Genomic DNA, 15,505 nt, shown 5'->3' on the forward strand with positions numbered 1-15,505 from the left:
GTATCTTCGGCCAACGACAGTCCAAGAAATAACTACTATTATTTCTAAACTGGATCCTGCTAAAGCTGCTGGAGCTGACGGCTTCCCGGTATCTGCCCTACAAATCTTTCACAAGGAGTTAGCCCCTATCCTCTCGTCGTCTTTCAACGATAGCGTGTGCTTAGGTCAGTATCCCGAATCTTTAAAACTTGCTGTCGTTCGTCCAATCTTCAAATCTGGTGATCCGAAAGAACTCAATAGCTATCGACCGATTTCCGTTTTATCTGCGTTCAGTAAAGTTTATGAGAAACTTATTGCTACAAGACTGCACGAATTTCTTGAAGGCGAAGGCTTCCTGTATGAGCAGCAACATGGATTTCGGAAAGGTGGCTCTACGGAGATAGCTGTCCTAGAATTAGTGAATAGTGTGTCACACAACTTAGACAGGAAGAAGGAGATACCGGCTACCTTGTTCCTGGATCTTTCGAAGGCCTTCGATACAATAGATCATTGTCTGCTATTGAAAAAATTAGAATCGTACGGTATAAGAGGAGTAGTCAACGATTTAATGAGAAGCTATCTGCACAATCGCCAACAAGTCGTCAAGATAAACGATACTTTAAGTTCTAAATTACCGATTACCGTAGGTGTTCCCCAAGATCGCAATTTAGGACCTTTACTGTTTCTCATCTACGTGAATGACCTATCGAAACTTCGACTGTGTGGTATCCCAAAACTGTTTGCTGATGACACGGTGCTGGAGTATTCCAATAAGGATGTGGAAACAACAATAAGTGAAATGAAGAAAGACCTTGATGTTGTAGATAGCTACCTTCAGAATAGTCTATTAACGCTAAACACTGCTTAAACAAAATTTATAATTTTTCGTGGAATCAAAACTAAACTTCCGTTGCATTCACCCTTAATTCAAAAGCAAAACGAAATAGAAGAAGTTTCCAATTTTAAATACTTAGGAGTTCACCTAGATAATCGTTTATCATGGAAGCCCCATATAGCGTACATAATAAAAAATTGTGCTCCAATCTGCGGAATCATACGGAAGTTTTCGTACTTCATGCCTAGACATATTTTACAGAAGCTTTATCATAGTTTTGTACATAGTCGATATACATACGCTATCAGTGCCTGGGGACACACCAATGTATCTAACTTATCAACGTTGAAAGTCCAGCAAAACAGATGTATGATAGCAATTTTTAAACTTCCTTACATGTATCCTAGCTTAGAATTGTACAAATTATCAGAACACAATATCTTGCCAATCAGTTGCTTAAGAGATTTACAAACATTATTGATAATGCATCGAATAGTAAAAATCAAGAATATCCACCACAATTTCAATATGCAACACGTAACACACAATTATAACACTAGGTTTATCGATAGATTGTGTGTAGAAAATGCTTCAACTAGAATCGGAGAAAGAAGATTGGCCACAACAGGCCCAACTTTGTATAATCGTCTCGGCGCAGACATTCGGAACAGTAACAGTTTACCTATGTTTAAAGCGCGTGTTAAACAGTTATTGAAAGCTAATTTAGAGCGGTAAGCACTATCACATCTAAACCCATCTGATGTAATCTATACCCAAAACCTTTTAGAGGAACATAAGTTCATTAAGGTTTTCTAAATTCTCTGTTAATGTCAACAAATAAAGACTGCTTCTTCTTAAAAAAAAAAAAAATGTGAGATAACTATATTATTTTCGCTCTCCGCAAGTGTGCTATACTTAAAAGCATAACTCGAATGTTATAAATTGTATAATGAAACTATTATCGACAAAACTAAACACAAAACTAATTACAGTCGAACCTGAACAAGTTAGAGCCCAAAGGACTGAACATTTTTTCACATTTAAGAGGTTTCTTACTTAACCAGCTTCTTTTTTTTTATAGAGGGTCAGCAACATACAAATGCATTAAAATGATCGCTGGAAGCTAGAATATATGTGTAAAAATTGTATCGAAAACAAGCTCCTGTCGAATTCTAAGGTCTTTACCCTGATACAACATAATATCTTCAGCTTATCAGCTTAGATGAAGGAACCTGTATTGGATATGCGGATGATCTCAAAATATTCATGCCAGTGGAATGCGTTGCTGATTGTGCTCGTCTTCAAATGTTGATAGATCACTTTAGTGTATGGTGTAGATATAACAAACTATCGGTTAGTGTTCCAAAATGTTCTGTTATAACCTTCCACCGCAAAAAAAAGAACACCAATTATTTACGATTATAATATCGGCAATCAGTTGCTAAACAGGGCTTGTGATATAGCTCAGTTGGCAAGTCTGTTGTCTCCTGAGCCGATGTCCGCGAGTTCGAGCCCAAGAGCAAACATCGAACACAGTTGTACCGGATAAGTTTTTCAATAACGATCCGCCAACTGCACCGTTGATAAAGTCGCGAATGCCATAAAAATGGTAAAACGACTATAAACGAAACAAAAAAAAAAGTTGCTAAACAGAGTTTCTGAAGTTAACGATCTTGGAGTCATCCTTGATTCGCAGCTAACGTTCAATAGCCAACGATCCTCCATGATAAATAGAGCAAATCGTCAATTAGGCTTTATCTGTAGAGTGGCGCGGGAATTCACAGATCCGTTATGTTTGAAGTCCCTCTACTGCGCTCTTGTCCGATCAATAATTGAACACGCTGCTATTGTCTGGGCACCATATCAGCTGCATTGGATTCTACGAATTGAACGCGTGCAAAAGCGGTTCGTCCGATTCGCTTTACGACACCTGCCTTGGCGTCATCCTGAACAGCTTCCTGCTTATCCCGACCGGTGTCAGCTTTTGGGATTAGATACCCTTGAACGCCGCCGAAAAATCCAACAAGCCGCATTCGTCGCCAAGATATTGAACGGAGAAGTACAGTCGCCAAACTTGATAAGAACTATCGACTTTAGCGCCCCATCGAGAACTTTACGGTCCTATTCGTTGATATCGAGTCAAGTTCACAGAACATCTTATGGATACAATGAGCCATTAACAGCTATGATGCGCATATTCCAGGACACGGAGCACCTTCATCGATTTGGAGAACCAACTAGTAGTTTAACTCGCCGCATGTATCAGTCCAGATTGTTCCGTTCTATTTGAGTGTAGTGTAATTTATATCATTCATTTAAACATTTATTGTTCGATGAATTAATTAACTAAATAAATAAATAAATATCTTACATTCAAACGATAAAAGTTCAGCCCTGCCTTATACACGATTTTCAATTTTTTCACGAATTTTTAGTTCAAATGACTAGGGCACTACTAAAGTTATTCATTGTTTTGTATTGAAAAAAAAAAACAAATTTTTTGAAACATGTCTTTGGATTTGTACAAAATATATAACTGCATTCAGAAAATAACTAAGTATTTTCCTGAAAAATCTAATGATTTTAAGTTTTGTAAGACAAATCCCCATTCAAGTTGACAAGCTGATTTGATATTAAGTTTCAATGTATTTTTTTTACATATTTCTATACAATTTTTTTCTAGAACTCTATAAAAATTCTTGAAAGTCTCTATAAAAATTCTGAAAAGTTGTATATTATAGTTTCAAGATCAATTTAACTGGTTTTTTTCAAAACTATTGAAATTGTGGAGCAAAGCAACGGATAGATGCCAATTTCGTTAGATTAGTTTAAAAAAATAATTAAAACCTGTCAATTTTTTACGAAAAGAGTACACAGCAAAAATTAATTACTGTAAAATTACAGTAAATATCCTGTAACAAAAAGGAGCAGGACATTTAACATAATTTTACAGGCCGAAAATAAATTCAGTGACCTTTAATTGTCTTGTCAGTGAGTATACAAATTAAAATTTCCTTCAAAATTACAGGCCTGTAATTTTTCTTTTCTTTTATTTGTTTGCTCTGATTTAATTTGTTTTTTTTTTTCGGAAATAATGAAATAATTCGATATCTATAGCTGTTTTTTTTATTTTTATTTCATGATCTTATGTAAAATGGTTCTCTTAAAGATGTAATAAATTTAAATTTTCAATAACTATTCGCGACATTGCCCGAACCCAACTCCATGGCACATATTCTGGCTATCACTGTATCTGACAAATTCGGGTTTCTTCTTCGACTTCCTGCCAACTCATAATCCATTGACGACAGTCTGTGATCCGGATTCTCGGTGCAAAACATTGTTCAGGGTGGTCATCTTGGTTGGACAAGATCCGTTAGGAGAGTGTTAATCTGGGTATTGTTAGCAGCATTAATCGATTTCATTTGCTGTAAAGAAAAAAAAAATTAAGACCGGATATTCAATGTAAGCGCTCATTTTGTTTCAAATTCTATCTGTTTTTAATAGCATAGCAATAAATCAAACCAAATTGTTTGAAACAAAATTATTATTATTTATCATCACGGAAAAACAAAGAAACACTTTTTTCGACCGTCAAAACGTTTTCCATAAAGCCCTAAAGCCCTTTTAGGGCTTTAGTTTTCTAGTTTTCTAGCCATCGCTTGCTAGCAACTGTCTGAATGGAGATTCAGAACAAAACAAAAACTGAACCGAAAAGGAAAAACAAAACGCGGGCGCGAGGAATTTTGAAGTTTTTCTTTCCGCTGGCTAACTGGGATGCCAGACGAACTGAAATTTTTTGATCTTCGAATGAGAATTATTGGGCACGTAATTTATAGCGACACGTAAATTTTGTTCGACCTGTAGAATTGCAGCAAAAAGGTACACTATACTCTTTCCGCCACATTGGAATTGCGGTACCTGTCATGCTCCTTTTTGTGACAGCGCAGTCCCTGTAAAATTAAATGATATTCTCTTAACTTTTAGACAAATACATTTAAAATTAAATATTTTTAAATTACAGGTTGAAAGTTTTTAAAGGCAACCATTTTCAAGTACACGTAATAGTCATTATTTTTTTGTGTACGTGTTAAAAGACGGCGAATATGATTTCTAATAGGTTAGAGCAAGTTCGCTGGTGTTGGGAAAAAGTGGTGCAAATTTCAACACTTACGACACATTTTGAAAATTTTGCCATGCAAAAACATTTTCAAGATCTTGGCCTTCTAGTGTTTTTTACAACCCGTGTTGTATTTTCGTATTCTGTGATACAAAAATTGCAATATTTCTATCACATACGGCTGAAATAGAAACAGTGTTGTAAAAAATACAACGCTCCAAGATCTTTAAAACATTTTTGCATGGTAAAATTTTTAAAATGTCAAAATTTTCACCACCTTTTCCCAACACCAGTGACCTTGCTCTTAACAAGTTTTTGAATACAATTGTTAGAAATCTGAGGCGTTCACAATATTTTTTTTATTCACAATGATTTTATATTAAAAAAATCATCATTTCTGACCGGGAAAAAATCGGGGATAAACCGGGAAAAACTTTGGAATTTCAAAACGGAAAATCGCTAGCAACCCTGGAGATATAAGACCAGAGACATGAGACCTGCGACCTGAGACCTAAGACCTGGGACCTGAGACAGGAGATATGAGACTTGAGACCTGAGACATGAGGCCATGAAACATGAGTCCTGAGACCTGAGACATGAGACATGAGACAAGACACATGTCTCATGTCTCAGTTGTCATGTCTTAAGTCTCAGGTCTCATGACTCATATCTCAGGTTTCTTGTCTCATGTCTCTGGTCACTGGTCTAATGTCTCTGGTTTCGTGTCTCAGATCTCAGGACTCAGGTGTCATGTCTTAAGTCTCAGGTTCCAGGTCTCAGGTGTCAGGGTTTAGGCATCAGGTGTCATGTCGAAAGTCTCAGGTCTCGTGTCTCATGTCTTAGTTCTAGAGTCTCAAGTCTCAGGTCTAAGGTCCTAGGTCTCAGGTCTCAAGTGTCAAGTTACAAGTTGTTTCAAGTTTCAGAGCTGCAGAGATTTAAAGGTCTTTTTACACGGTTTTTGGCTATTAGCACGGTTTTTTTACACGGTTTTCGGGAATTAACACGGTTTTTCTTGCACGGTTTTTTTACGCGGTACGTTTATCAGTGTAGAAAAATCTTGGTGTATTATTAATTATTTTCATGGCAATTTTTATACAACCATAGGGTTTGTACATAATTTAAGCTCAAAATCATTTGCAGATACTAACAAGGCTTGATTTTAGCTTGAACAATTGTTGATTTAAAAACAAACTTGAGATGAAAATCTACAAACAAAACAAAATAAATTTTATAACTGTTTTAGTGATTCAATTCTTTAAGACTACACCATTTTGAAATGTTACGAGTACTTGCTTTCAGATGCTTCTTGAAAATTGGGGTTATGATTTTTATGGTCTTCAGAAATCAACCTGAACGTCCTAAAAAAATTGGTGTTTTGCATCAAAGTTAACTCACTTTATTGAAGTCGTTTTAAAAAACTTTTGATTGATATGAATGAATGAAGAGCATATTTTAAAAATTAACAGTTTAAATACAGGTGACTTATTGAAATTTCATTATTCGAACCAGGATAGTAAAGATATATGTTCAAAAACGCCATCTTTTTTGATCATTTTGCCTTTTGTTTCAATTTTTAGACACAACCAAAATAATAAAAAGTTTTTTTTTCTACATAAGTAGATAGTGAATATGTAGACGATTCGAAAATGGTATGATTTAAGAACATTGGTTCAGTAGTTTTAATGATACAGTCAAAATAGTAATCCAGGTCTAATTGTCCTTTTTTTATCTTTAAAGGAAGGTTAATAAAACAATGATATTTTCTTTACAGAACAATACATTTCAAACACGTATTATTAGGCTACGCAATAATTTTAGAATATGTTTTCTTCGTCCTTTGATCTTTACCTCCGTGCACACAGGTCCCATACACTATCATAAACCTAAATTCCAGCTATCCAAACGATAAAACGAAAACTTGTTGCGCGAAAATGTAACTGCCATCGTAAACCTATCTTCTAAGCAGTGAAGGATGAAATACTTTTCCATCAACGTGCCCTTCTTGGGGGGATTCGATGGCACGTAGCCCAAGGCAATTTAACTTTTTAGTTGTTCTAGAGCACTTCCTTGCGCCTCCCTAATACTTCCCACCTAATCCCTCCAGCAAACTCTGATTAACTCGCGGCTTAACACGCGGAGGAGCCAGCCAGACACAAAAAGCATTCCTCCACCCGGAGTTCGTGATCCGGTGACAGCAAAATTATCGCACGCATTTCGTGAGCCTCTTCCCCGATTCTACTTCTACTGACTGACTGGCTGGGCTCCGATTCGAATTCCGTTTTGCCCCGGGGGGGCTTTTCCGGTCACAATGTCAGAATGTGGAATGCCAAATCGCTCCTTTGGAGAATTTGCTGCGTGTTCGTCGTGGGGGCAAAGGTGGAATGTTTTGGTGATACGAGGCTTGGCTAGGGGAGGGCAGAGACAAGGTTATCTCATCGTCTTTGTTTGTGTGATCCAAAATAAATAACGCGCGACAACTGGTTATGGTTGTTGTTGTTATATTGTGGTGGGGTTTGCCAAGCCAAGCGGGCGTTCACGAGTTATGACGTTGAAGGATGGTGATGATGATTCCCGGAGGGATACGCGCTGCTCCGGTCGGCGGAGTTATTGCAAATTTAACCTTGTGGTCCGATGAATATCCGCCGGACAGTGCCAGACCACGACCGTAATGTCGCTCAATAACAATAACTACCGATTGGCTCCGTTCGTTTTTCCTCCTTCCTAACACACAGGTCTGAGCTGGCAGGATCGCCAAACGCCAACAGCGCTCGATCAATGAGAGGACGACGCGACGCACACGACGGGGATGAAAGGACACGATTTCCGCAAGCAATCGCAATAATATCGGCGATGATGATGACGACGTGATGTCATTATGAATATTAATGAATCGAGAGTGTTTTGGAATGAAGAACATTTATGCGAGTTATCATTCATAAGCGTTCTAATGGAAGAATAGCGATTTGTTAGCTTAGTTCTACGTGTTAATGCACAGCACTAATTGAAAATCGCCCCATGGTAGTCATTTGTTCGGCCGATAATGTTTTCAAGCAATACTCTTGAAAGGATGAGCAATGAGCAATAGATTTATCTATTACTGTTCCATTTAAAATAAAATCTAAATAAAAATCATCTTTGAAGGAATGACACACTTTATTTTGCAAACAACTTTCGATTGCGTGAATAAAAATTATATGCTTAATCGGCGCTGAGTTCGCAACTTCGATGCCTATTCCTTTAATTTTTTAAAGTCTTTGATGTTTTTTAAGAAACAATTTCAGAATAAAGTAACTTTATAGGAACAGTAATACAAAGGAAACTACAATATTCGAATTCCTATGTGCTGCTGCCATCAAAAACTAGTTATAAATTCATCATACCTTACTTTTAAAAGTAATCTGGGTATCTTTTAATGAAACACTACCGTCAACTGCGGCAACATGCAACACATTTCAACTCCAATGGCTTCTGAAAACTCACGTAAGGTAAGTGGGACATCACACTGACGTAGTCAGAAAAAATGTTGGTTTCTTCAGTTATTTATAGATTTAAAAAATCATGCGATTTTCACTATAATTAGAAAAAGGGGTAACTTACAACAAACTTTGATTTAATGAAATATCTAATGAAAACGTTTGTAAATGTATTGTTTCTGCTAAATTTTTGAAACCAAAAAAGCCATTACGCATAAAAACAGCAATATCAGTAATTTCGAGTTCTGTCGAAACAAATTATTCCTTTTATTTTCCTATTCTTTTTCTCAAAAGTACACCATGGTAAGTCTATAATGCAAAAGAACGAATAGTTCGACTGCTTTTCAATTATCTTTTTTTATGTGTTTCATGTTATTTTAAATACGGTCGGTCAGTTCTCTCGTCGAGAAAACCTCTATCATATTCGATTTCATTCGAGTATATGTGCTATAAAGAACGGAAAAGTTATAAATCGTCCTAAAGTTTCGGTTGTTATTAGTGCCCTTTATTTACAAAGGTCATTTGTGTAAACACAAATGTGTTCGATTTTTTTGCCTAAAGCGACATCTGGTAGCAAAATTTGGAACCACCAGCTCTATCGAATCGAGCATTTTATTGCATACCTGAAGGCGCAATGGATACCATCTGCTCGACTTGCAGTGAAGCAATAACTGGAATCGAGCAAATTGCTTGCGGCAAGCGATTCCACATCATTTGCTCTGGCGTGTCAAAGAGTTTGGCTAGGCAAATTGATGCAATGTCCAAAAATGTTTTTTGGTTTTGCGACGATTGCGCTGCTTTGATTTCGAATCCAACATACCGTTCAATGGCGTTTAATGCACCGGTTAAAACAAACGAAACCGGTAGAAAAACTCACAAGTGCGATAACCGAAATGCGCTTTGACATTCAGCAGCTCGTCCCGAAGCCACCCCGTACCCTCCTGTGGAACAAGTCTACGCCCACGCTTGAGCTAAGACGTCCATTGAAGCGTACACGAATCCCCGATGCTGTTTCTACTGGACCGTGCCAACTTGGATCTAGACAGAATTCAACCGACTTAGTTTCCGTTTCACTGTGCTGTCAAGGCCATGGTCAATGCTAATCTTGGCGTTGAGGATGTTAATGTCGTCAAATTGGTTTCAAAAGGAAGTGATATCAGCTCTTACCGGTTCATATCATTCAAAGTCGGCTTTTCTCCAGATTTGAAACAGAAAGCATTGAATCCTGATTCTTGGCCTAAGGGATTATATTTCCGGGAATTTGTGGACTACAATTCGAAGCAGTTTCGTGCTCCTCAACCATAATCATCCGCCAAATAATATCTATTGGACACCGGGACGCACCACCCATGCCAATTCGGAAGTTCTCTTCTCTGACCACCAACAGCCGATCGTTCCTGCTGCAAGTCGTCCCGTTTATCGGTCAGGTGGTTCAGGGGGAGGCTTCCAATTGCCATGTAACGGCAAGTATTCTTTTACCTTGGATTTTTCTCCCAGTCATGCATTCCTGCCTTCTAGCCACACCTCGAATCGTTATTTGGATTGTTTTACCCGCTATGGTGAGCAAATTCATGTTGACACCAACTTGGTGCTGCAGTATGCTGCTGATGATATTTCGGATACCGGCTCTATCTCGTCGAATTCAAACTGGACATCGGGACGCACTACTTTTCATGCCAATTCGGAAGTTCTCTTCTCTGGCCACCAGCGACCGACTGTTCCTGTCACAAGTCGTCCCTTTTATCGGTCAGGTGGTTCAGGGGAAGGCTTCCAATTGCCATGCAACGGCAAGTATACGTCTGTTTTAAGATTTCCCCCTCGTCACGCATCTCAACCTTCCAGCCCCGCATCGTATGGGTCGAATGTATTCAATTCTGCCGAAGAACCAATATTTGATGATGGCAACCTACTGCTGCAGCTCGCTGCCGATGTTACCGATGCTGCTCCGGTAAATTTCAATTGGACGTCGGGACGCACCATTTCTCATGCCAATTCGGAAGTTCTCTTCTCTGGCCACCATTCACCAACGACCGACTGTTCCTGTTACAAGTCGTCCCGTTGATCGGTCAGGTGGTTCAGAGGGAGGCTTCCAATTGCCATGTCACGGAAAGTATTCGTCTGCTTCGAGCACTTCACCCAGTGATGCATTTTTGCCTTCCAGCCTTGCATCAAACAGGATTCCTTGCAATGACGCATCTTGGTGCTATTACCAAAACGTTCGGGGCCTACGCACCAAAACAGAGGACTTCTATTTGGCAACCACAGATTGCAGCTACGATGTCATCATACTGACCGAAACTGGCTTGACGGATTCAATCAATGCTGCCCAACTATTCGGCAATAGGTATTCCGTTTTTCGTTGCGACCGCGGCTCAAGAAATAGTTTGAAAAAAAGCTTTGGTGGAGTTTTGATTGCTGTTAAACAACACCACGTGAGCAGCTTTGTCACTACTGATAGCGGAAATGATTTGGAACAAGTCTGTGTTGCAGCGAATATCAACGGAAAAAAAAAATATTTTCTGTGCCATATACGTGCCTCCTGACAAAAGCAATGGTATGCACATGGCCACCGTACGCGAGTTGTGCACCCGTGCTTCTGCGGAGGAGTCCGTCTTGGTATGTGGCGATTATAACCAACCTCGTTTGTTGTGGGAGGCGAGCAGGGATGGAAACGAAAGGATTTTGATCCGACAAACGTTTAGTCGTCAAGTGTACAAGTCGCGATCTGTACAAACCGAGAGCAAAATCATATCCCCTCGATAGAAGATCTTTATTGAAACGATGATGGTTGAATACCGACAAACACATTTTGAGACTGTGTGTAGCTCGGGGAGAAGAGCTACCCTTTTTGCTAGCGAACTTTAACCAATCGCAACGTACGCTTGGCTCGCTGAGAGTGAGTGTCTTACATACACAGATCCATGCGGATCCGAATCGGATGGCGCAAACGAAGCAACAACATATGACAGACGACGTGGATGGAAGTTCAACTGTCGGCCGGCACATGTTGAAGAATTTTTTTTGGCTTAGCGCACGGGCATGGGAGTTTTTAACTGATTGATTCAAAATTTATTACTTTGTTTTAGATCACCATAGCGCTTATAATTAGTTTGAATTGGTATTAATATGATTTTTTTTAACTTTTGTATTGGAAGCTCCAAGCAGAAGCTGATAAAACTGGAATTAAATCAAGTTGGCTAAAATGAGGTGATTGGGAATAAGGAAAATCCGGAAAATTTCTGGAATTTCAAAGCTTTGCCAGGAAGCTGGAAGATTCCACAAATCACCGGGAAAGTGTTCTTTTTTTTTTTTAATGTTCATTTAATTGATATTTAATGATATTTCATTAAATCTTTGAACAGGTATCACCACCAGTTCGCTACATATGAACATAAAGATAAAGTTTTGCTCATTTTGTTGTAAACTGTTAACAGTTTGAAAACTCAATTAAATTTTTCTGAGTTAAATAAGGATGATTTAAAGATTCCGTGATAGGAAGTGATATTAAACGTCTAAACTTGAAGAACATATTCGTTTTTTTCTAAACGCAGTTTGTGTTTGATATTTTTAGTTTTTCTTTATCAAAACCTTGATTTGATACCTCAAATATACCTTTTTACTATACTATTATTTTAAATGTCAAGTCTGTTTAGATTTCATAAACCATTTTCATGAAACTCCCATATTTATTAAAATCTACCGCCAAACTTCACAGATTTTTTTTTCGAGGCGTGAAACCCTTATCAATTAAAATACATACTTATGAAAATGTTTTTTTTTGTTGAATGTTTTGTGTTTTTTGTTTATTGTATACTAGCACACCCGATGCGCTTTGCTACACTTTCTTGGAATAATTAAATTTTTTTTAAAATATTTTTGATTTAATAAATTTGCATCTTCTTATAACATGATCAATCAGAAGCACACTTTTGAAAATGAAAGCTGCTGCTTACTTTTGTAATGTTAATGCGAATATGAATTAAAATCTTAAATTGTATATTGTTCATTGTATTCTGAACATGGATTTTTTTACAAATATATGAATGTGTGAATATTTTGCAAAAAACTGTTTGACTTTGATATTTTCAGTATGGCATGTTCTTTTTAATTTTCATTTCGAATTTCCTACGACCACGACAATTTTTCTTCTGAAACAAATTACTTTTAATGTAGAATTTAAGTTTTTGGTCCATCAAAATTTTAAATTAGTTAAAATTCAAATAAATGTTTAAATTTTCAATATTGAAAGTTAACATTAAAGTGATTTTTGGGCTACAATCATGTCTACATGCCTGTATCTGATTTTCTTTCTTAGTGCATTCGCCAAGACTTCGTGATTTTCAAGATTCTCCGATATATGATTTTAAAGAAAGGTCCAATACGGACCTATGTCCACATAAAAAATAAGATTTTTTTTATAAATAATCTGAAACTGCCAAAAAAAGTCGTTTATTCTGTTCAATAAAAGGTTAAATTTTGATTCAATTTAAACAATTTCATTCCAATGACATCCAGAAGTTCATAATGAAAGTGGATATTCGAGTATGAGAACTCGTCTTACAAAATTGATAAACAAAAGTTCGAAAAAATGAATAATCTAGATCTGCAAAAACCAAAATTATCAAATAAAAAATTTTATTAGACTTTTTTTGTTTGAATACAAACACATCAATTTCGAAGAATCCTTTAAGTTATTATTCATTTCTTTTTAATATGCATTTTTAATTCATTATTCTAGCATAAAAGATTCAAAATCTTGTCAGATTATGAATTATAAAATTAAATTGAGATATTTCATATTGATTTTTAATCCTCACACAAATAAGGGCACAATTTTAATTGCTTGATTGGTTCCTAACTCTTTTTTGTGGAAATATCTCCGTTTATTTTACGATATTCAATCGAAATTACCTTTAACTGATAAAACCCAAAAATCAGCTCAAACCTGATATGTTATTATATAGATTAAATGAGATACCCAACGCTACCAAATTCTCCTTCCTTCGAAGTGTCAAGAATAATTGAAAAGCGCTGAATGGACAATTAGTTATTTTCTACTAGATCTGGAAACTGGAATTCAAAGTTCAACACTTGAAAAAAAAACAAGTAAAATTATTTAAATTTCATTTGGACTTTTTGGTAAAACTATAGAATAATTCGAAGAAGCTCAAATAAAAGGTTTTAATTGAATTATAAAATTTCTCTAAGAACGCGGGTAGTTTTGACTTCTTAGAAAAAGTTGGAAAGGGTCTCTCTTGCATGATTTTCCTTAGTTTGGTTTATATGTTAATGTTGAAAAAATGTTCAACCAGGCTTATTTTAAGGCATAAATCAAAATATTCGTAGTTCTTTACTTGTTCTGAAAATTAAAAAGTTATGCAGAATTTAAATTCTTTTTTAAATTAAGTACAACTACTTAGTTTGAATTTACTTCATGTTTTTTTAAAGATTGTTGTTTCATAAGTTATGATTGATTGATTTCATCAATATCCCACACATGATTTGGATTCAGGATGCAAAATTCTATCTAAATAGAATCAGGTTATCAGGGTTTTCACATAGACACTGATAATGTTGTTCCCATGTATTATTTAAATGGAACAGAATTTAAAACATTTACAAAAAAATCAAGCATCGAAGTGTTAAATTAAAAACTGCAGTTTTAAAGATTTACAAACAACAGTTTTTTACAATTACTAAAAATATCCTGGAGCGTATAACATATAACCAGTCAATACTAATGATTAGATATGGAAAAAGCAGTGTTGAAAAGAAGCACTTTTCAACACTGTTTTTAGCTAAATTTTACTAATTAAAAAATGCCTCTGAAATCTTTAAACAGAATGATGTAACTAACATTCTGCACCTAAGCCAACGTAAATGTGTAGTTCAGAAATTGAAAACTCAATGATTTTTTCAAATAGAGATATCTTTTTTTATTTATGCTACAAGTTGCGAAAAGTAGATTTTCCAGCACAAGTCGAGGATTTATCTAACGAGGGTTACCGTGTGGTGAAAAATTCGATTTTTGCAACGAGTTGTATGCAATTTTATTCTTGCAATTTCGTCGGTAACCATCGGGCATCAAACAGAAAGGAAGTCTAAAAACAGTGCTGAAATTTAGCACACCGTTTCAACACATAATATCAAAAAAGTCAATAAAGTCAATAGATTCTGAATGTAATTTTTTTTTTAAAACTATTTCAATTTTTTTCGAAATTTCTTTCATTTTTGTGGATTTTTTTACTTCTTGCAACAGTTTTCCCCCAGTTTTCCACCCACAACCTTCCGCCAACCCCCCCTCATCGTTTGAATTGTTTTCCATCTTTTACTATATTACATTCCAAGGCTTATCTAATTAATTGCCGTTGCGTACTTTTCCAAACAAACGACCAAGCAACACACAAATGTTGTTGCGAGCAAGAGCTACTCTTTGAATCTTCCGAAAAATCACAATCTTAACGCTATGATGGGATCCGATCGCATGTTGTACATATCGCGATCTGGGCTAAGTCAGGATCTGTACGTTTAGAGATTCGCATTTTGTTGCAACCACTCACAGCAATCCGTATGTACGATATTGGAAGGCATAGCGAGTGCGCTCATCAAGGACTTTCTTTTTATCTTGCTTTTTTAAGATTGTGGTAACTCGTCACTCTCGGAGATCTCCCTACATAACAGTAACAGAGCAGAGAGTATCGCTTGCTAGGGCGATTTGAATGTGTCCTACGGTTGGTCGCTCCCTGCTCAAAAGTCGCTAGAAGAGATTTTTTTCCATCCCTGATCTTAACGCTATGATGGGATCCGATCGCATGTTGTACATATCGCGATCTGGGCTAAGTCAGGATCTGTACGTTTAGAGATTCGCATTTTGTTGCAACCACTCACAGCAATCCGTATGTACGATATTGGAAGGCATAGCGAGTGCGCTCATCAAGGACTTTCTTTTTATCTTGCTTTTTTAAGATTGTGGTAACTCGTCACTCTCGGAGATCTCCCTACATAACAGTAACAGAGCAGAGAGTATCGCTTGCTAGGGCGATTTGAATGTGTCCTACGGTTGGTCGCTCCCTGCTCAAAAGTCGCTAGAAGAGATTT

The sequence above is a fragment of the Uranotaenia lowii genome, chromosome 2, assembly GCF_029784155.1.
Source record: "Uranotaenia lowii strain MFRU-FL chromosome 2, ASM2978415v1, whole genome shotgun sequence".
Lineage (NCBI taxonomy): Eukaryota > Metazoa > Arthropoda > Insecta > Diptera > Culicidae > Uranotaenia > Uranotaenia lowii.